The sequence below is a fragment of the Mesoplodon mirus genome, assembly GCF_964341445.2.
Source record: "Mesoplodon mirus genome assembly, chromosome: 7".
NCBI lineage: Eukaryota > Metazoa > Chordata > Mammalia > Artiodactyla > Ziphiidae > Mesoplodon > Mesoplodon mirus.
The window spans coordinates 118,819-141,021 of NC_138983.1; the positions used below are offsets into that span (position 1 = coordinate 118,819).

Here is a 22,203-nt window from a genome sequence, read left to right on the forward strand (position 1 = left end):
AGCTTGCCATGGCCATTGTTGTGAAGAAGATTTCTCTCTATTGCTAGTCACATCCCCTTTTCCTTCTCCTGGGGGCTTAATGGATGTTTGGGGCAGGAAACAAAATCTAAACTAAAACATCAATTGAAAGAGCCTTCGTCCTAAGTGTGGTAGTTTGGAGTGTGAATCTTCTCAGAGTCTACTGAATTCTGCCCCAGTGGAAACTGTTATTAAGGGGCACCCATAGAAACATAGCTTATTGTTAGAAACCATGACATAATACAGAGCCAAGATCGACATTATTCTTCACGTGAAAGACTACAGAGAGCCGAGCTCAGTAGTTCACCCTCCAGTGTTGGCCAGCAACTTACCTTTTGAAGCCAGACAGCAGCCCGGGTCTTCAGAAGGTGACTAGGCAGCCCAGAGCACCCCACTGACAAGTGTGCTCACCCGTCCAGCACAGAGGGAAAGGTCCCTGTTACGGCATCATATATAAGCCTGCTGCAATAAGGTTTGCTGGTGCAAAGGCTCTCTCACTGAGGACCCCAGTCCTGGAAGGCTTCTCCTCCGGCGAGCTGCCAGTTCAATCTTCTGAGCCAGGCTCACGTCCCAGGGATGGGTCACAAAGCTGACGACGGTGCCTGGCACCTCGCCCCCCACCCGGCCCACCCTCCCTGCTCTGTGGATGTAGTCTTGCAGGATGAGAGGGAAATCATAATTGATGACTAGCTCCACCTGGGTGCTGTCCAGGCCCTGAGAGGTGATGTCTGTGCAGAGAAGAATGCCTCGGGAGCCCTTCTGGAAGGACTGGAAGATGCCTGCTTTCATTGAGGCAGGCATCTGTCCCTGCAGTCTTAAGTGTTGGATTTTGTGGTCATCCAGAATATATACCCCAGCCAGTTCACAGTGCTGGAGCAATTACAGAACACCAGAACAGTTCCTGCGGGGCCAGTCCTATGTGCTTTGTCATGCTGCCTGAGGATCTGCACCAACCCAGTCTCCTTCTCTGTTCCCTTCGGCCTCATGAATGTCTGTCTGACGTGAGGCATGATGCAGTGGAGCTTGTCACTGGTAACGGGGGTTAGAGAGTCTAAGCTGGCAACTTTACTCAGCAGCTGGCCTACAGCTTCGGGAAATGTGGCCCCCACCAGCACTAACTGAGCTTTGGGATTGAAGGGGTCTTTTAAGTCAGCTGGGCCTTCTGCTATATGGCTCCCCTCCAAGATGTAATCCACCAGTTCCAGGAAGCTTTCATCCAACAGCGTGTGTGCATCATACAACACCAAGAAGGAGAGCTGCTCCAGGCTGATCAATTGAGTTTTCAGGGCCTTCCACAGAGCCCCCGGAGTGGCCACCAGAATATCTGCTGGAGGTTGTTTGGACAGTTGCATCCTGATCCTCCTCATGCCATGGCCTCCCCCTAACTCCCGCACCTGGAGGTCCAAGGAGCTGCCCAAGGGCTGGGCCACGGCCCGCACCAGTTCGGCTAATTCTCGAGAAGGCACAAGAACCAGGCCTCGAGGAGCAGGGATATGACAGGGGTCCAGGCTTGGCTGGCCCAAGAGCCGTTGAAGGAGAGGTAGCATGTAGCTGTGAGATTTGCCACTGCCGGTTTCTGCGGCGCAGAGGATGTGGCGGCCGCGAAGGAGTTGGGGAATGGTACTCGACTGCACGGTTGTGGGCCGACCAACTTCGGGAGCAGCCTCTTGTAGTGCGCTCAGAACGCGGAGCTCCAGACCCAGTTAGGTGCAGCTGCCCTTGGGCGAGAGGTTCCGCAGCACTGGAGCCTCATGTTGCGCGCGCTCGGTGGAGAAATGGTCCGCGTGGGCGCGCCGATTCCTCCAGCCATGCGAAGCGAGTGGCGCGGGTTCCAAGGGCCCAGCGTGAGGTGTGCCGGCTGGTTCAACTCCGGTCGCCGCGCTGACAAAAGCAAAGGCCCAGGTAGCGCCAGCCACGGCCCAGGTCGCGCCAGCACCGGCCGCGGGGGCCCCGCTGCCTGCTCTGCTGCTCTTCCTGCCGCCGCTGTAGAGCCCGTGGGATGCGCACCACGGGCAGGGGCTCGTTGGGATCGCGGACCGTCAGGTCCCCGGGAGGCGCCAGAAGCAACCGAGCCGCGAGCGACCACAGCCGCAGCTGGCGTGCCAGAGCCATACTTCGCTTGCTGCGGAAGAGGCACACGACAGTGACGTCACCGGCGCGCCAAGGCCTCGCGGACGGTGGCCGGCGCGGCTCAGTAAGGCCCGCGGAATCGGCTAACTGTGTGGAAGGAGTGGGATCTGTAGAGCTCAGCAGCGGCGAGGTCGGTAGGTCCGAACAGGGGATGGTGACTCCAGACCCCCGCCAACCTTGGGGAAGGGTGCGCGACGGAGGCAGGACCAGGGTCCGGCGATGCGCGGCGATGGGGCCCTGGCATTACGAACCAGGAGGGCAGAGGGCTTCTGGCGATCCGATGTCCGATCCCTGCCGTGCTCTTTTGTCGCCCTCACAGCTCCTGTCATGGCTTGGCCAGTTCGGGTCTCCCCCCTGTGACTTATGATGAGGGTGCGGCGATGTTTTCCCAGATGTGGTCCCCGTGTAAGGTCTTTGAATACAAGTATTTATTGAGAGTCTGAGTGAATGGTCAGGCCTGGGGGCCGAGACCAGGAGTCCGGAGTCGTAGGTCCAGGCTCACCCTTCCCTTAGAGCTCCCCAGAGAGCTGAGGGCCCCAAGGGCAAGCTGATGGGTTTCAGCGTATCTTCTCTTCAGTCAAGAGAACTCATCTCTTGGTACTTTTCCCCTTTCTTTTCAGCTGAGGTTCATTCTCCCCTCCCTTGTCACCCTTTCCAAATTCTCATCCTGAACCCACTGCTTTCTTGGCTAGTTCACCTCCAACGGCTTTCCAGTCAGATACCTCAATTCCGTAAACAGCAGAGAGGAGGGTCCTGCTACAGGTTTGTGTCTTGTCTCACAAAGCCACGGTCAGGCAGAATATTTTACTTTAATTCAGTTGTTCAGGTTGCCAAAAAGCCTTAGACAACAGGTACTTCCTGAACGGATACCGAAAATGGGTGTCCGATCATTTCTGTAATTTCCAGTGTCTTGGGTAGGAGATAAGGTAAACGTGGATTAATCACCTGGGAGGTTCTTAACATCTGGCGAAAGAGTTTTACTTTCATCAGACACCGTTATAGAGATAAATACTATCAAATTTCAAATAGCATTTTGATACACGATAGACGTTCTGGAGAGTTGAATGCTAAGGCAGCAGAGGAGAGGGTTTTGAGTCCTCATGGGTGAACAGAGTCATTGGAAAGAGCAGTGGCTCCTGAGTGAGGGTGATTTTGCCATCACCCGTCCTCCAGAACGTTTGACAATGGCTGGAGACATTTTTCTTTGTCACATCCGGGGTGTGTGTGGGGCGGCGGCGGTGCTGCAGACATCTAGTGGGTAGTGGCCAGGATGCTACTACATATCGTACAAGGCATAGGACAGCCCTCCCCACCACCCCAAAAGAATTATCTGGCCCAAAATGTCAATAGTGTGCTATGGAGAAACCTTGGATAGAGGCTGAGGACTGAAGAGAGGCTGAGGTTCTCACATGTACTCTCCCTTCAGGTTGTCAGTCACATTTGCCAGACCCTTGTGTGGCCCTGCCCCTTTCCTAGAATCTGTAGCAGGCACGCTGATGCCATTGCTTGTCATGGCCTTGGGATGAGAAAACCTTGGGGGCTCCTCAAAGTCATAAACACAGGAAGGAAGGAGTGATTTAGGAGGGTGACGTGGGAGAAGAGAGCTTTAGGAAGAACAAAATTGTCCTCATGTGTTTGGGAAATGTGCCAGATGGAAAAGAGATGAGGTGTGCCATGGGGTGTACCATTGCAGAAGGCAGACTGGGACTGATGCGTGACAGGGAGTCAGATTCTGAATTTGATATAGACTGCTGTAGCAACTAGAAATGCCTAGATCTGTCTAGAGAGTGCTGGGTTTCCTGTCACTGCAAAGTTCATGTATATATAGGCTGATGACCAGTGACTGGTGATATGCAAGAGGGGATTTCATATAAAGGATGCTCTAAGATATTGTGATTCTACACTACTTTTACGATTCTTTCCCAGAACTCGGAGCTCCTCGTTCGTTAGCTGAAAAGCTCCTTGGATGTCTGCTCTGACAAGTTTCATCCATTTACATGTACCACTCATTTTTCAGGTACAAAACAAAGAATCGCTTTGCACAAAGCCAGAAGGGCTACACTGAAAGAATGATCAGAAAAGAATAATACATAGGTAAGCATTTACATTGACTTTCTCCACATAGTTGAGACAGGGTAGCTGGTTAGTGGCTGCTTTCTCGTGCTCGAGCCCTTACAAAGTGAATCTCCTCAGAATGTCATAGAGATTGGAGGCTATCTAAGCCTGTGTGTCTCTGCCCGTGGCCCCTAGTTTCTTCGTGTCATTGCTTTAGATACTGTGTAAGGCCCTTCTCTTTTCCTCCGATCACAGCAGACATTGAGTAACCTCTAGTTCTGACTGAGATGCATATTTCACATTATAGTACTTTGAAATGAGAAAGGTTTACCTATTGTGGAAACAAATGTAGGCTCCTGGGAATGTTAGTGTCACGTGGTAATGTTTTTCCCAGGGCTGCCATGGTAACTGACGTTGCCTGGTTACTCCCTAAGTTTTGAAAAGAATGTCTCCTTGGATCTCAGGTGATAGTGGTACATTCCTTCCTTCATTTATTCATTCAGTATATATTTTCTGAGCACCATGTATGTCCCAGGTACTTTTCATATGGACAGTGAATGAAACAGACAAAATTCCTGCCCTAGTGAAGTGTATATTCTGATTAAAATGGGGTGAGGCCTGGCCATTGGTAGTTTTAAAAATCTCTCCAGATGATTCTAATGTACAGCTAGGTTTGAGAATCACAGTTATAAGTGAAGCACTTTGGGAATTGCAAAGGCATTGCAGAAATAAAAAGTGGCTGGCTATTCGTACTCCTTCGCTATTCCTGCATTCTCCTGCCTGCATCCGGACTGTTGTACAAGTGCCGATCATTTTCTTTTCAGCCCTTTTCGCTGTTTGCCTAGACCCTTTATCCCTCTTTCTAACCTAACACCCTACCTCCTTCTGGTCTTCCAACCTCCAGTCCATCATCTGTTTGGGATTTATCCTAAAGTTGGTGGGAAGCCATTGCAGGGTATAAACAGGGAAGTGGTGTTAGCAGAGATGCCTTTTTCAGACACCATACTGGCTATTGTAAGAGAATGGATAGGAGGGGGCAGGAGAAGATTTGGGGAGACTCATTAGGAGACTGGCTTTGTGCACAGTGGTGGCCTTGGAGGTGGAGTAAAGCAGGCACGTTAGAGTCATATTTGGAAGGTTAGTGATGGCTTGGAGGCGAATAGGAGTAAGCGATGAATTGGATGTGGGGAATGTGGGTTAATGGTGTGTAACTGGGTAAATGGACGTGCTACTTACTGAAATGGGAAAAATTTTCTCCCCACATATTGGCCTGATAAACACCTTCTCACCCTTTAGACCTTGAATCAGAGATCCTTTCTTTTTTTATTTTAATATATTTTATTTTATTTCATTTTTATTTGGGCTGCGGTGCCGGCTTTCAGGATCTTAGTTCCCCAACCAGGGATTGAACCCAGGCCCCCTGAACTGGAGGCACAGGGTCCTAACCAGAGGACCACCGGGGAATTCCCAGCAGAGATTTTTTTGGTTTTTTTTTTTTTAATATAAGCTTTAATTAATCAATTTTTGGTCGCGTTGGGTCTTCGTTGCCGTGCGTGGGCTTTCTGTCGTTGCGGCAAGGAGGGGCTACCCTTCGTCGTGGGGCACGGGCTTCTCACTGCAGGGGCCTCTCTTGTTGCGGAACACGGGCTCTATGTGCGCGGGCTTCAGAAGTTGTGGCGCACGGGCTCGGTAGCGGTGGCTCGTGGGCTTAGTTGCTCCGAGGCATGCGGGATCTTCCTGGAGCAGGGAGCAAACCCGTGTCCCCTGCATTGGCAGGTGGATTCTTGTTTTTGTTTTTGTTTTGTTTTAAACATATTTATTGGAGTATAATTGCTTTACAATGGTGTGTTAGTTTCTGCTGTATAACAAAGTGAATCAGCTCTATGCATACGTATATCCCCATATCCCCTCCCTCTCGAGTCTGCCTCCACCCTCCTGATCCCACCCCTCTAGGTGGTGGCAAGGCACTGAGCTGATCTCCCTTTGCGATGCCGCTGTTTCCCACTACCTAGCTGTTTTACATTTGGTATTGTATATATGTCAGTGCTACTCTATTACTTCATCGCAGCTTACCCTTCCCCCTCCCCGCGTCCTCAAGTCCATTCCCTACGTCTGCGTCTTTATTCCTGTCCTGCCCCTAGCTTCATCAGAACTCTTTTATTTTTTTAGATTCCATACATATGTGTTAGCGTACGCTATTTGTTTTTCTTTCTGACTTACTTCACTCTGTATGACAGACTCTAGGTCTATCCACCTCAGTACAAGTAACTCAATTTCGTTTCTTTTTAAGGCTGAGTAATATTCCATTGTATATATGTGCCACATCTTCTTATCTATTCGTCTGTCGATGGACACTTGGGTTGCTTCCATGTCCTGGCTATTGTAAATAGCGCTGGCTGGCGGATTCTGAGCCGCTGCGCCACCAGGGAAGTCCACAGAGATTATTTTTTGAGGGAGGCCCTCCTCAACCCCCATCAGTCTCTTCGCTGCTGAGCTAGACTCCTACAGCCTTACGTAAGTGCTCCATCATAGCACCGTGCACACTTTTATTTTCACACATATCTGTAAGTTCCCTTTCTGTAACCCTCTGTTCTATTGAACCTTACCCTCCTGCCTCATCTTTCTGTCTCTAGTGCCTAGCAGTGCTTGGCATATCTTAGGGGCTCAGTAAGTGTCCGTTGAATAAATAATTGGAGACAGAGTACGAGGCTTAGGAAGGTTGATCAAGGCTTTGTCTTCTACACGTGGAGTAGGAGATGCCCTTAACACATCCGAGTGGGGATGTGTTTTGAGCAGTTGGTGTGAGGTTGGGATGCCTTTGGAGATGATCGTGGCCAGTAGTTTATACCATGGGAGTGAATACATTTGTGGGGCAGGATGTGTGAAATTAGCAGGGAAGAGGGCCCACGACTGAGGAGCAACCTCAACATGTGAGGGCAGGAGGTGAAACCAGGAAAAGAGACTGCAAAGCAGGGGTAGAGAGAAAAACTGGGAGAGTGTGCGGTCGACGAACCCAGGGAGGAGAGAGATCAAGCAAGAGGGGAGGCTCCACCGTGCCACGTGCTGCTAGCAGAACAAGATTGAGGACGGGTCAGTGTCTCATAGATTGAGCCACTTCGAGGTAATTGGTGACTTGAATCAGAGCAGTTTTGGGAGAGTGGCAGAGGGGGAGGGCATGCCGGAGTGGGCTGAGTAGTACAAAGGTAGTACCTCTGAGAAGAGCATCCTTGGCAAGCTTTGTGGTTTTTAGGAGGGACCGAGTTTGCTTAGAATAAATGAATTAACAGTTATCTCTGGGCCACGGGATTTGGATTTTCTTCGTTTTACTCCTGTTGCTCTACCTTCAAAATATTTTTAGAATGTGACCACTTCTCGCCACCTCCCCTACTATCTCTCCGTCCTGAGCCACCATCATCTCTGACATCGGTGGCAGAAGAGCCTTCTGATGATCTGCCAGTGTCTACCGTGGCCCCCACAGTCTGTTTTTCATACAGCAGTCAGCGTGATCATGGGGAATGTGATCAGTCATGCCACTCCTCTCCTTAAAAGCCTTCACTGGCTCCTATCGTGAAGCACTAACACAGCCCGCAGAGCGTCCGACAAGGCCATTCGGGGTCCGACCACTGTGTCCTACCTGCTCGCTGCTCTCCATCCATTGTGTATCTGACTTCCATTACCCTCTTCTCCTTTCTGTGCTGCATCCAACAGTGGCCTCCGTCCTGTTCTTCCAACACACCAGACAAGCTCCTGCCCCAGGGTCTTTGCACCGGCCCTTACCTCTCCTATGCGCTCTTCCATTAGATACGAACTTGGCTAACTCAGATCTCTGCTCAGATGTCACCTGCTCATTGAAGTTTATCTGGGCTCCTCTATTTAAAATTTTAACCTATGGGGATGAGGTGGGGGGAGGGAAATGGGTGAGGGTGGTCAGAGGATACAAACTTCCAGTTACGAGACAAATACGTTCTGGGATGTAATGTGCAGCATGGCAACTATGGTTGGTTAACAATACTGTATTGTATCTTTTTTCATTTTATTTATTTGTTTACTTTTGGCTGTGTTGGGTCTTCGTTGCTGCACGTGGGCTTTCTCTAGTTGCGGTGAGTGGGGGCTCCTCTTCGTTGCGGTGCACCGGCTTCTCATTGTGGTGGCTTCTCTTCTTGGGGGCCACCGGCTCTAGGCGCGTGGGCTTCAGTAGTTGCGGCACGTGAGCTCAGTCGTTGTGGCAGCGGCCCAGGTCGCGCCAGCACCGGCCGCGGGGGGCCCCGCTGCCCACTCTGCCGCTCTTCCTGCCGCCGCTGTAGAGCCCGCAGGATGCGCACCACGGGCAGGGGCTCGATGGGACCGCAGACCGTCAGGTCCCGGCGAGGCGCCAGAAGCAACCGAGCCGCGAGCGACAACAGCCGCAGCCGCCGTGCGAGAGCCATACACCCCTCGTTCCGGGAGAGGCGCACGACAGTGACGTCACGGGCGCGCCAAGGCCTCGCGGACGGTGGCCGGCGCGGCTCAGTAAGGCCCGCGGACTCGGCGAACTGTGTGGAAGGAGCGGGATGTGTAGAGCTCAGCAGCGGCGAGGTGTGTAGGTCCGAACCGGGGATGATGACTCCAGACCCCCGCCAACCTTGGGGAAGGGTGCGCGACGGAGGCAGGACCGGGGTCCGGCGATACGCGGCGATGGGGCCCTGGCATTACGAACCAGGAGGGCGGAGGGCTTCTGGAGATCCGATGTCCGATCCCTGCCGTGCTCTTTTGTCGCCCTCACAGCTCCTGTCATGGCTTGGCCAGTTCGGGTCTCCCCCCTGTGACTTATGATGAGGGTGCGGCGATGTTTTCCCAGATGTGGTCCCCGTGTAAGGTCTTTGAATACAAGTATTTATTGAGAGTCTGAGTGAATGGGTCAGGCCTGGGGGCCGAGACCAGGAATCCGGAGTCGTAGGTCCAGGCTCACCCTTCCCTTAGAGCTCCCCAGAGAGCTGAGGGCCCCGAGGGCAAGCTGATGGGTTTCAGCGTATCTTCTCTTCAGTCAAGAGAACTCATCTCTTGGTACTTTTCCCCTTTCTTTTCAGCTGAGGTTCATTCTCCCCTCCCTTGTCACCCTTTCCAAATTCTCATCCTGAACCCACTGCTTTCTTGGCTAGTTCACCTCCAACGGCTTTCCAGTCAGATACCTCAATTCCGTAAACAGCAGAGAGGAGGGTCCTGCTACAGGTTTGTGTCTTGTCTCACAAAGCCACGGTCAGGCAGAATATTTTACTTTAATTCAGTTGTTCAGGTTGCCAAAAAGCCTTAGACAACAGGTACTTCCTGAACGGATACCGAAAATGGGTGTCCGATCATTTCTGTAATTTCCAGTGTCTTGGGTAGGAGATAAGGTAAACGTGGATTAATCACCTGGGAGGTTCTTAACATCTGGCGAAAGAGTTTTACTTTCATCAGACACCGTTATAGAGATAAATACTATCAAATTTCAAATAGCATTTTGATACACGATAGACGTTCTGGAGAGTTGAATGCTAAGGCAGCAGAGGAGAGGGTTTTGAGTCCTCATGGGTGAACAGAGTCATTGGAAAGAGCAGTGGCTCCTGAGTGAGGGTGATTTTGCCATCACCCGTCCTCCAGAACGTTTGACAATGGCTGGAGACATTTTTCTTTGTCACATCCGGGGTGTGTGTGGGGCGGCGGCGGTGCTGCAGACATCTAGTGGGTAGTGGCCAGGATGCTACTACATATCGTACAAGGCATAGGACAGCCCTCCCCACCACCCCAAAAGAATTATCTGGCCCAAAATGTCAATAGTGTGCTATGGAGAAACCTTGGATAGAGGCTGAGGACTGAAGAGAGGCTGAGGTTCTCACATGTACTCTCCCTTCAGGTTGTCAGTCACATTTGCCAGACCCTTGTGTGGCCCTGCCCCTTTCCTAGAATCTGTAGCAGGCACGCTGATGCCATTGCTTGTCATGGCCTTGGGATGAGAAAACCTTGGGGGCTCCTCAAAGTCATAAACACAGGAAGGAAGGAGTGATTTAGGAGGGTGACGTGGGAGAAGAGAGCTTTAGGAAGAACAAAATTGTCCTCATGTGTTTGGGAAATGTGCCAGATGGAAAAGAGATGAGGTGTGCCATGGGGTGTACCATTGCAGAAGGCAGACTGGGACTGATGCGTGACAGGGAGTCAGATTCTGAACTTGACATAGACTGCTGTAGCAACTAGAAATGCCTAGATCTGTCTAGAGAGTGCTGGGTTTCCTGTCACTGCAAAGTTCATGTATAGGCTGATGACCACTGATTGGTGATATGATAGAGGGGAGTTGATATAAAGGATGCTCTAAGATATTGTGATTCTACACTACTTTTACGATTCTTTCCCAGAACTCGGAGCTCCTCGTTCGTTAGCTGAAGAGCTCCTTGGATGTCTGCTCTAACAAGTTTCATCCATTTACATGTGCCACTCATTTTTCAGGTACAAAACAAAGAATCGCTTTGCACAAAGCCAGAAGGGCTACACTGAAAGAATGATCAGAAAAGAAGAATACATAGGTATGTATTTGCATTGACTTTCTCCAAATATTTGAGACAGGGTAGCTGGTTAGTGGCTGCTTTCTCGTGCTCGAGCCCTTACAAAGTGAATCTCCTCAGAATGTCATAGAGATTGGAGGCTATCTAAGCCTGTGTGTCTCTGCCCGTGGCCCCTAGTTTCTTCGTGTCATTGCTTTAGATACTGTGTAAGGCCCTTCTCTTTTCCTCCGATCACAGCAGACATTGAGTAACCTCTAGTTCTGACTGAGATGCATATTTCACATTATAGTACTTTGAAATGAGAAAGGTTTACCTATTGTGGAAACAAATGTAGGCTCCTGGGAATGTTAGTGTCACGTGGTAATGTTTTTCCCAGGGCTGCCATGGTAACTGACTTTGCCTGGTTACTCCCTACGTTTTCCATTCGACGCAGCAGGCCCACTGCTAGGCCTCTCACCTGAGAAGTCCAGAATCGGGAAGACACAGGCTGTATCAGTTGCACTGCGGCCTTATTCACAATAGCCAAGATGGTGAAGCAACCCAAATGTCCATCAACAGGTGAATGGATAAAGAAGAAGAGGTCCATGTACACAATGGAATATTCACCATAGAGAACAATGAATTACTGCTCTTTGAGGCACCACAGATGAGCCTAGAGATAATCATGGAACATGAGGTAAGTTGGAAATCAAAAGACCTATATCCTATGATATTACTTATAGGCGTTATCTAATAACTGACCCACAGGAAGATATTTCCACAGAGAAAGACACTCACAGATGTAGGAAAAAACTATACTTATCTAAAAGGAAAGGTGGGAGGAATGGATAAATTAAGATCAGTGTTACATATACCAATACATATTATATACATGTGTCACAAAGACCGACCATATAGCAAGGGAGGTCTACGGAACACCGTGTAATATTTTGCATGGGAAGAGGATCTGTATATGAATAGACATATATAATGTACAAATGAGCCAGATTGTGTACAACTAGGGCAAACAATATTCTAATCATTACCCCGATTACAAAAATTAAGACAACCAATAAGAAGTAATGAGACATAAACGTATGGGGGTTTCTCCTGGCACATTCCATTCTAATTTACAACCTAGGAACAGGACTTCCAGAAAGGCTCTCCTGACCTACTACCCAGATTGGGGAATGAAGAAATGCTGCCTCCTTGTGACCGTTTCACACAACAGCAGCTTTAAACCCACTGCTAATGGTCACTAACCATTCACCAAACGTGCAGTTCTGTAATGGCACCTGTCCACCAAAAAATTCCTGGGGTCGAAAACCGAATAAGAAATTCAAAAGAGGGCAACCTTCCAACAAGACAATTTCAAGAGGTATATTGTATGCATACTTTGTTCTCCTTTTTTAAAAACAGAAACAAAAACGGCTTGGAAAAATGATGAATTTTTGGTATTTGTAAAGACACACAAACCCAAATTACAAAAACCTATCAGCTCACAGCAGTCAGAAAAAAATGCTGCAAGCAATAAATGCTGAAGCGATTGTGGAGAAGTGCGTACCCTCCGTTCTAAGGGGGATGTGGTAAGGGCCACTAATGAAAACACAATGGAGGTGCTTTGAAAAGGGAAACATTGCGCTACCAGGCAATCAGTCATACCCACTGCTGGACCTGTCACCTGAGAAAATGAAAATCAAAACCTCACAGACTGGCAATTCTGCACTCCAGCAATACTTACCATAGCCAACACTTGGAAGCAACAAAAATGTCCATCAACAGAGGAGTGCACCAAGAAGCAGTGGTCCATGTACACAATGGAATATTACTCCAATAAAAAGTTTAAATTAAATTTAAAAACAAACATAAGTAAGGAGACGTAAGCATTTGGGGGTTTATCTGGGCACATTCTTCTCTAATTTATAACCGAGGAACACCACTGGCAGGAAGGTCTGTTTCCCTAGTACCAGCGTGGGGAACGTAGAAAGGCTGCCACCCTCTGGCCGTTACCTGCAAAAGCAGCTTTAAAGCCTGTGCTAATGGTCACTTCATGTGAACAAGTACTGCAGGGCTGTAAATGAAACCTGCCCTCAAAATGTCTTGAGGGAGGTAATGGCCAAAAAATTTCAAAATGTGACACATACTTTAAGAAAACACTTTGAAGAGCTAAGCTGTAATCACAGTTTGAAAAATAAGAAGGACATGCCTTAAAGCTTAATGTCAAGGGATTATGAGACACACGGAAATTCAACCACAAAGAGGTATCAGTTCACACCCCTCAGAATAACCTTCAGCACGAAACCCATAATCAATAAATGCTGGGGCTTCCCTGGTGGCGCAGTGGTTGAGAGTCCACCTGCGATGCAGGGGACGCGGGTTCGTACTCTGTTCTGGGAAGATCCCACATGCCGCGGGTGCCTGTGCTCCGCAACGGGAGAGGCCACAACAGTGAGAGGCCCGTGTACCGCAAAACAAACAAACGAAAATAAATAAATGAATGAATGAATGAATGAATGAATGAATGCTGAAGGTGTTGTGGAGAAATGCATACCCTCAACTTTCAGTGGGATGTACCCTGGAAAGAGCCACTAATGAGAACAGAATGGAGATGCCTTTAAAAGGTACACATTGAGCTACAATATCATTCAGCAGGCCCATTCCTGGACCTATAACCAAAGAAGACAGAATTGGAAAGGCACAGGAAGGCAAATGTGCACTGCACAGTATTACAATAGCCAAGATATGGAAGTAACCAAAAAGTCCAGCAACAGATGAGTGGACAAAGAAGAACTGGTACAAGTACAGACAAAATATTAGCCAAGGAAAAAAAGGACACATTGCCCTGTGCAGCACCGTAGATGATTCTAGATGTAATCACACAACCTGGAGTAAGAAAGAGAAAGACACATATCGTATGATATCACTTATAGGTGTTACCTAAAAATTGATACCAGTGAAGATATTCCCACAGAGAAGGGCAATCACAGATTCATTAAACAAACTTATGGTTCACCAATGGAAAGGTGTGAGGATTGGATACATTAGGATATTGGGGTTAACAGACATATACAAACACAGGTGAAATATATAATCACCAAAGACCTACGGAATACCAAGAGAAGACTATTCAACATTCTGTCATAACGTACATGGGATAAGGATCCCAGGAAGAACAGACATATGTATATGTGTAAAAGAAACACATCTTGCACACCTACAACAAGCCAAACGTTGTCATCAAACTTGCTGTAATAAAAAATAAAAAATTAAATTAAAAACACGAACAAGAAGTAGTGAGACAAACTTGAGGGGCTTTCTCCTGGCACATTCCATTCTAAATTCCAATCTAGAACACGACTTCCATTGAGGCTCTGTTGCCCTAGTAACCAGATTTGGTAAGGGAGAACTGCTGCCCCCTTGTGGCCGTTTCACACAACAGCAGCTTTAATCCCAGCGCTAATGGTCAGTGGATATTCAAAATCATTGCAGGCCTGTAAATGACACCTGCCTTGAAAACAAATCCTGGGTTCATATATAGACCAAAAAATTCAAAAGACGTCCATATTTCAAAACGACAGTTTCAAGAGGCATAATTTATGCACATTTGGCTTCTGTTTCTTTTCCTTTCCTTTTTTGTTAAAAAAATGGGAATGGAAAAAGGCTGAACATCAGGAATTAATAAAGCCATGCAAGTCCACTGTACGAAAACGTTCACCTCACAACCGTCAGAATGATTATCAGCAAAAAAAGTCTAAAAGAATAAATGCTGAAGGGGTTTTAGAGAACTGTGTACCCTTTAGCTGCTGGTGGGATGAAACCTGGTAACAGCCAGTAGTGAGACCAGATTGGAGGTGCGTTTAAGGGTAAAAATGGAGCTACCATGTGATCTGGTAGGCCCACTAATGGGCCTATCACATGAGTAGACCAGAATCAAAAAGACACAGGCTGGCAATCCTGCACTGCAGCAACATGTACCATCCCAAGACCTGGAAGAAAGCAAAATATCCATCAACAGAAAAATGCACCAAGAAGAAGTCGTCCATGTACACAATGGAATATTAGCCATGAAAAAGCATGGAACAGTGCCGTTGGCACCACCATAGAAGGATCTACAGATAATCACCCAACATGAAGTAAGATAGAAACCGAAAGACAGACATCCTATGACATCACTTATAGGTGTTACCTAAAAATTGATACCCATGAAATAATTTCCAAGAGAAGGACACACATAGATTCAGAAAACCAAATTATGTTTAACCAAATGGAAAGGTGTAAGGAATGTATGAATTAGGGTATGGGGGTTAACAGACATGTACTAATACATATGAAATATATAATCACCAAGTACCTATGGGATACGAAGAGAGGTCTACTCAACAGTCTATAATATACACGGGAAAGGATCCAAAGAGGAATAGACAGATACATTGATAGGATGAACCAGAGACTGTACACCTAGGAGAATCTACATTTTTATCAAATTTGCTCTGATAATTAATAAAAATTAAATTTAAAAAACAATAATTTAGGAGATATAAACTCTTGGGGCTTTTCGCTGGCACATTCCACTCTAATTTGCTGCTTACTAACACAATTTCCAGGAAAGCTCTGTTGCCCAAAAACCCAGAGTTGGAAATGTAGAAATGCTGCCGCCTTGTGGCTGTTTCCCACAAGAGCAACTTTAAACCCACAGCTAATGGTCACTTAACATTCCCAAGGACTCAGGGCTGTAAAGGACACCTGCCCTAAGCAATTGTGCGGAGGTAGGGAATGGCCAAAAAAATTCAAAACTGGCAAATTTTCAAGGAGATAGTATGGAGGGGTAAGTTTTACTCACTCATTTTCAAAAAAGAGGAAAATGGGTAAAAGCTCAACATCAGGAATTATTAGACTCATGCAAGTCTAACCTCAAAAAATTTTCAACTCACACATGTCAACTACCATCAGCAAAAAGTCTACAAGCAATAAATGCTGAAGGGGTTTTAGAGAACTCTGTACCCTCTAGCTTCTGGTGAGATGTAAAGTGGTAACAGCAAATAATGAGAAGAGAAAGGAGCTGCGTTTAAACGTAAAAATTGAGCCACCATTCAGCAGGCCCACTGCTGAGCCTCTCACCTGAGAAGTCCAGAGTCGAGAAGGCACAGGCTTCAACAGCTGCACTACAGGAATTTTCACAATAACCAAGACATGGAAGTAACCAAACTGTCCATCACCAGATGAGTGGAAAAAGAAGGAGTGGTCCATGTACAAAATGGAATATTCGCCGTGGAAAGCCTCTTTGAGGCACCATAGTTGATCCTGGAGATAATCACATAACATGAGGTAAGTCGGAAAGCAAAAGACATATCCTATGATACCACTTATAGGCGTTATCTAACAACTGACACAAATGAACATATTTCCACAGAGAAAGACACTCACAGACTTAGAAAACAAACTATGCTTATCTAAAAGGAATGGTGGGGTGAATGGAAAAATTAAGATTAGGGTTACCATACGTGTACAAATACCTATTAAATACATATATTAAAAAGACCGACCATATAGCAAGGGAGGTCTATGGAACACTCTGCAATAATTTACATGGGAATTGGCTCTGTACAGGAATATATATATATATATATATATATATATATATATATATATATATATATATATATATATATATAATGCACAAATGAACCAGATTGTGTACACCTAGGACAAACAATATTCTAATCATTACCCTGATTAAAAAACTAAAACAACGAACAAGAATTAATGTAAGATAAACGTATGGGGGTTTCTCCTGGCACATTCCATTTTAATTTACAACCTAGGCACAGGACTTCCAGAAAGGCTCTGCTGCCCTAGTAACCAGATTTGGGAATGGAAAAATGCTGCCGCCTTGTGGCCGTTTCCCACAACAGCAGCTTTAATCCCAGCGCTAATGGTCAGTTGATATTCAAAATAAGTGCAGGCCTGTAAATCACACCTGCCCTGAAAACAAATCCTGGGGTCGTATATCGAACAAAAAATTCAAAAGACGTCCACATTTCAAAACGACAGTTTCAAGAGGCATATTTTACGCACATTTGTTTTCTGTTTCTTTTTCTTTCTTTTTTTGTTAAAAAAACAGGAATGGAAAAAGGATGATCATCAGCAAAAAAAAAAAGTCTACAAAGAATAAATGCTGAAGGGGTTTTAGAGAACTGTGTACCCTTTAGCTGCTGGTGGGATGTAACCTGGTAACAGCCAGTAGTGAGAACACAATGGAGGTGCGTTTAAGGGTAAAAATGGAGCTACCATGTGATCTGGTAGGCCCACTCATGGGCCTATCACATGAGTAGACCAGAATCAAAAAGACACAGGCTGGCAATCCTGCACTGCAGCAACACGTACCATAGCCAAGACCTGGAAGAAACCGAAATGTCCATCAACAGAAAAATGCACCAAGAAGAAGTCGTCCATGTACACAATGGAATATTAGCCATGAAAAAGCATGGAACAGTGCCGTTGGCACCACCATAGAAGGATCTACAGATAATCACCCAACTTGAAGTAAGAAAGAAACTGAAAGACAGACATCCTATGACATCACTTACAGGTGTTACCTAAAAATTGATACCCATGAAATAATTTCCAAGAGAAGGACACACATAGATTCAGAAAACCAAATTATGTTTAACCAAATGGAAAGGTGTAAGGAATGTATGAATTAGGATATGGGGGTTAACAGACATGTACTAATACATATGAAATATATAATCACACAATACCTATGGAATACGAAGAGAGGTCTACTCAACACTCTATAATATACACGGGAAAGGATCCAAAGAGGAATAGACAGATACATTGATAGGATGAACCAGAGACTGTACACCTAGGAGAATCTACATTTTTATCAAATTTGCTCTGATAATTAATAAAAATTAAATTTAAAAAGCAAACAGGGACATCCCTCGGTGGTCCAGTGGTAAAGAATCCACCTTCCAATGTGGGGGACGCGGGTTCGATCCCTGGTCGGGGAACTAGGTTCCCACATGCTGCAGGGCAGCTAAGCCCGCACTCCACAACTAGTGAGCCTGCGTGCCACAAACTACGGAGCCTATGCACTCTGGACGCGGCCAAATAAAACAATAAAAATAAATATTAAAAAAATAAATAAATAAAAATATTTTGGGCTTCCCTGGTGGCGCAGTGGTTGAGAGCCCGCCTGCCGATGAAGGGGACACGGGTTCGTGCCCCGGTCCGGGAAGATCCCACATGCCGTGGAGTGGCTGGGCCCGTGAACCATGGCCGCTGAGCCTGTGCATCCGGAGCCTGTGCTCCGCAACGGGAGAGGCCACAACAGTGAGAGGCCCGCGTACCGCAAAAAAAAAAAAAAAAAAAAAAGCAAACAATTTAGGATATATATGCTCTTGGGGCTTTGCGCTGGCACATTCCACTCTAATTTGCTGCTTACTAACACAATTTCCAGGAAAGCTCTGTTGCCCAAAAACCCAGAGTTGGAAATGTAGAAATGCTGCCGCCTTGTGGCCGTTTCCCACAATAGCGGCTTTAAACCCACAGCTAATGGTCACTTAACATTCCCAAGGACTCAGGGCTGTAAAGGACACCTGCCCTAAACAACTGTGCGGAGGTAGGGAATGGACAAAAAAATTCAAAACTGCAAATTTTTCAAGAAAATTATATGAAGAGGTTAATTTGGCTCACTCTCTTTTAAAAAAAGGAAAATGGATAAAAGCTCAACCTCAGTAATTATTAGACTCATGCAAATCTAATCTACAAAAAGGTTTCAACTCACACCAGTCAACTGGCCATCAGCCAAAAGACTACAAACAATAAATATTGAAGGGGTTTTAGAGAACTGTGTACCCTCTATCTGCTGGTGAGATGTAAAGTGGTAACAGCCAATAATGAGAACAGAAGGGAGCTGCAATTAAAATAAAAATTGAGGTACCATTCAATCCAGCAGTCACACCACTGGGCCTCTCACCTGAGACCTGAATCGAGAAGACCCGGGCTGCAAAATCTGCACTGCAGCCTTATTCACAATAGCCAAGACAGTGAAGCAACCAAAAGGTCCATCAACAGATGAACAGATAAAGAAGAAGTGGTCTATTTATACAACAGAATATTAGCCATGGAAAACAATGAAACACTGCTATTTGAGGCACCATAGATGAGCTTGGAGATAATCACAGAACATGAGGTAAGTCAGAAAGCAAAAACCTATATCCTATGGTATCACTTATAGGTGTTAACTAATAACTAACACAAATGAACATATTTCCACAGAGAAAGACACTCACAGACTTAGAAGTATGCTTATCTAAAAGGATAGGTGGGGTGAATGGAAAAATTAAGATTAGAGTTACCATACGTGTACAAATACCTATTAAATACATATACCAAAAGACCGACCATATAGCAAGTGAGGTCTATGGAACTGTGGAGACGTCCCAATCACCTGACTGCCCTCCGACCTGCCGTGAATTGGAGACTGAGACCAGGCACGCCTCTCTCCTTCTCCATTCACTCAGGGACAGACTGGGGGTCATGGGAACCTCAGAATCGAAACCAGATTCTAAGACACCCCTGGGGTGTCTCCTAGCCAATTTTACAGCCCTCGGTTTCTCCCAAGTTCTCCGTTGCCGACGGCTTATTTTCTATTCCACTGTGGCCAGGCCACAATATCCTCTAGACAATCAATCCAAATGGCCTCCTGAAGGGACTTTCAATTTTAACATCCTCCGTGATCTAGATAATTACTGCCGCAGGATGGGCAAATGATCCGAGGTCCCCTATGTTCAGGCCTTCTGGTATTTACGCTCCCGCCCCTCCCTCTACGTCGATTGTTCCACTTCCCAGATCTTTCTTGCCAAACAGACATCTCCTACATCCAAGCCCCTCATTTCCTTTGATGATGACTCCTCTCCACTAGGCGACCCACCCGAATCTCTCGCCTCTCCCCCCTCCAGAGCTCCTCTCCAGCCTCCACCCAACCCTGAAGCGGTCCCTCCTCATCCCGCAGCCGCTCCGGCCCATCCAACCGCTCCCCCGCCTCCCTCAACGGTTTCTCCTCCCTCGCCCCTTCCTTCGCCAATTAGTGCACATACTCGCTCTCACGACTCCCAAGATCCAAATCTCCTCTGCCCTCTGAGGGAGGTAGAAGGAGCGGAAGGATTAGTTAGAGTTCATGTTCCCTTTTCCCTCCAAGTTCTCTCTCAAATAGAAACGCGATTAGGCTCCTTTTCGGCCGACTCTTCCCGCTACATCAAATAATTTCGCTACCTCTCTCAAGCTTACGATCTAACCTGGTATGATATCTCTGTGATCCTATCTTCTACTCTGACCCCTGACGAGAGGGAAAGAGAATTCAAACTGCTGCCCGAAACCATGCAGATCAGGTTCACCTTACCGACAACTCCATGCCTGTCGGAGTGACTGCTGTACCTGGTACCAATCCAGGCTGGACTTATCAGGATGGCCAAGATGGCCGTCATAAACACGACCTCATGATCCAGTGCCTCCTGGCTGGCATGCAGGCTGCTGCTCATAAGGTAGTCAATTTTGAAAAACTAAAGAGATAATCCAAGAACCTAACGAAAATCCAGCTATCTTTCTCAATTGCCTTACAGCGGCCTTAACTTTCTACACCCAGCTGGATCCCGACACCCCGGCAGGGGCAGCGGTCCTAGCCACCCATTTTATCACCCAATCAGCCCCGGACATCCGAAAGAAATTAAAACGGGCAGAAGATGGCCCTCAAACCCCTATTCGAGATCTGGTAAAGATGGCCTTTAAAGTCTACAATGGCCGTGAGGATTTGGCAGGATCCAGCTGACAGGCTCGGATGCACCAGAAGGTGGCCCTCCAAACCCAACCTCTTGTAGCGCCCTAAGGCTGGCCATCTCCCATGTATCACAGCATCCATGGGGTCCGCAAAAGGCAACCCCGCCAGGGGCCTGCTTCAAATGCAGAAAAGAAGGCCACTGGGCTCGCCAATGTCCCAATCCCCGACCTCCTTCTAAGCCCCGTCCCAGCTGCGGGTTAACGGGCCACTGGAAGAGTGACTGCCTTACGACTGGCCCGCCCTCAGCGTCTCCACGTGGGGGGCAGGCCGACCCAATGGCATTACCACTCGAACTGCTGGGATTGGCTGACGACTGACGGCACCCGGACTCAAAGACCCCCATCACCCTCGCCGAGCCCAGGGTAACGCTACAGGTAGCGGATAAGTCCATTTCATTTCTGGTGGACACGGGGGCTACCTATTCGGTCCTGCCTACTTATTCTGGGCCAGTTACTCCTTCTCAGATCTCGGTCATGGGTATTGATGGCAAACCATCCTTCCCACTCCAGACCGGTCCACTCCCATGTCATATTGAAGGACTCCCTTTTACTCATTCCTTCTTAGTGATACCATCCTGCCCAGTTCCCTTGCTAGGCCGAGATGTCCTTTTCCACTTAGGGGCCTCCCTCCAGCTGGTTAGACTTGACCCTAAGGTCCCCTCCTCCCAACTCCTGCTTCCTCTTCTCGGCCTGCCTCTAGAACCCTCCCCCTCCTATCCCCCTCTTCCAATCACACCAACCCCATCAATCCCCAAGTCTGGGATACTTCTAAGCCCATAATAGCAACACACCATTCCCCCGTCCTCATCCGCCTAAAGAACCCCTCCAAATTTCCATCAAGGCCCCAATTTCCCATCTCTGAGACTCACCTTAGGGGCCTACAACCTATTATCACCAGACTCCTAAGCCAGGGACTCCTTATCCCCACTGACTCTCCCTGAAACACCCCCATCCTGCCTGTCCACAAGGCCTCTGAGGATTATCGCCTGGTCCAGGACCTCCGACTACTCAATGAGGCCATAATTCCTCTGCACCCAGTAGTACCAAACCCATACACCTTGCTCTCCCATATCCCCCCATCCACAACCCAGTTTACGGTTCTGGATCTCAAAGATGCCTTTTTCACTATCCCCCTACATCCCGACTCCTATTTCCTCTTCGCCTTTACCTGGACAGATCCGCATACTCATACTTCCAGTCAGCTCACCTGGACGGTTCTTCCCCAGGACTTCTGCGACAGTCCTCACTTCTTCGGTCAGGCGCTGGCACAGGACCTCACTTCCTGCTCCGGTACCCCCAGCACACTCCTTCAATATGTAGATGACCTCCTCCTCTGTAGCCCATCTCTCAGCCTCTCAAGACAACATACTGCAGATCTCCTCAATTACCTTGGCTCTCGCGGTTATCGGGTCTCCCCAGCCAAGGCTCAGTTATCTGTATCTTCTGTAACCTACCTGGGGCTCCATCTTACCCCCACCACCAAAGGTCTAACAGCCGATCGCACCCGGATTATCCGTGAACTCCAGCCTCTGGAAACAGCGGAACATATTGTCTCCTTTTTGGGCCTTATAGGATTTTTCCGACACTGGATCCCTAACTTTGCTCTCCTCGCTAAACCCTTATATCTAGCCGCTAAGGAAACCCCTCAAGGACTCCTCACCTC

At 47.5% G+C, this 22,203-nt stretch overlaps 1 long non-coding RNA gene and 1 pseudogene across 8 annotated transcripts in view; one reads left to right on the forward strand and one right to left on the reverse strand.

The window, feature by feature from the left end:
• The window catches only part of LOC309808355, a 65,041-nt gene that overhangs the window by 40,923 nt on the left and 1,915 nt on the right, over positions 1-22,203 (forward strand). For 3 of the 7 annotated variants that reach the window (XR_014294736.1, XR_014294738.1, XR_014294739.1), the window contains 3 exons: positions 4,166-4,242; positions 10,663-10,739; positions 11,155-11,394. This is a non-coding gene — a long non-coding RNA (uncharacterized lncRNA). The other 4 variants (XR_014294740.1, XR_014294741.1, XR_014294742.1 and 1 more) reach the window with 4 other exon arrangements.
• On the reverse strand, positions 296-8,631 carry LOC309808354 (putative ATP-dependent RNA helicase DDX28; annotated as a pseudogene). The gene is made up of 2 exons: positions 8,411-8,631; positions 296-1,899 (listed from the first exon to the last, which is right to left on the reverse strand). The product of its transcript is annotated as a putative ATP-dependent RNA helicase DDX28 (transcript).